This window comes from Austrofundulus limnaeus, unplaced genomic scaffold (assembly GCF_001266775.1).
Source record: "Austrofundulus limnaeus strain Quisiro unplaced genomic scaffold, Austrofundulus_limnaeus-1.0 Scaffold89, whole genome shotgun sequence".
Taxonomy (NCBI): Eukaryota; Metazoa; Chordata; class Actinopteri; order Cyprinodontiformes; family Rivulidae; genus Austrofundulus; species Austrofundulus limnaeus.
Genome location: NW_013952491.1, coordinates 767250 through 768584, shown reverse-complemented (window position 1 = coordinate 768584; position 1335 = coordinate 767250).

Here is a 1335-nt window from a genome sequence, read left to right as displayed (position 1 = left end):
AATCAAATAAAAGAATCCAAGATGTCAACCAAAACTAAATTAAAATGGCTAAAATTCAGCTATTTTTTTACGTATTGAGCTGAAATTTGTTGTAGTGAAATTGTTGCTTTTTATATTATTTAGTGGTTTAGAAAAGTTTTTTTCTTCACACACTGACAAGTTCCCTTTACAATACAATACAGCTAAATAACAGATATTTACTTTGTTTTAGCTCTAACTGACCATCTTTTACTGCCAAATGTGGTCCACGCCCCCACTTGTCAATCATTTGGGGGTGGCACCTGTGCCAATTTGGCTCCGCCCCTGCCTTAAAGGAATTACCATAAACGCTAAAAAAGCTGTGTTGCCCAAACAAATCCTTACTGTAAATATTTGGAAAGTTGTGTCACCTAAATCACAATAATTGCTAAAAAAAAAAAGAACTAACACAAATGCAGGAATTAGCATAAGTTGTACCTAAAACAAATTACCATAAATGCTCAAATGATCTGGATCCAGATAAAACTTTTTATTGGTCTGGATCCAAACCATGATCCAGGCTTTGGGGGACCTGTAACCTAGAGTCATGCTAAATCTAAAATGGTTTTAATTTCAGGACAAGTGAGTGGCTGAAATACAATTTGTGTCAGCGCAGCAGCTAGCGGTCCAGTCTCCTTGTCTTTCAGCTCCTGTGAGGCAAGGTGCCTTTGAGATGGACTGCATTAGACGGGGTAATCGCCTCGGTCTGCCAAAACCTCCAGGCTTTTCTGACAGCTTGAAGACAGTTTAAAGGACGGGGCTAAAGGCTGAAGCTAAATTTTGTGACAGAATATTCTCCATGCTTCATTTTCTTGTTTCTTTTTGTGTTTACAAAATGAAAAATGACTCAGAAGACCTATAAATAGCCGGCACCCGTTTTCTGCCGGGGAAATATATTCTGTCCCGGTTTTGTCTGGGCGAAGAGCTGAGCCTCGCGTGTTTGTTCCCCCGGAATAATAAATCCACAGGCCTGTGTGTCAAACCTTAAAGCATCTGATTGAGTCAAAAAAAATCACAGCTGATTAGGGCGTGTGCGTGTCCTAAATCACAGATCGTGGAACAGGAAAAACTAATTCCCTGTGCTTTATCCTTCTAAAAACATAAGTGACCTATTTTCACCGGCAGCGCTGCTTCACATTGTTTTAATCCCTGGGAATACGTGAGGTGGAGGAAGAAGAAGGGACTGTGGGTCTGTTGGTTTGGCTGTTTTCCTCAGGAGTCTGGTCTGAGTCAGAGCAGGTTAAATCACTGAGCGGTTAGTGTGGCCTAATGAGAACAAATGATCTGAGGTTTTCAGCTGTGTGTGTGTGTGTGTGT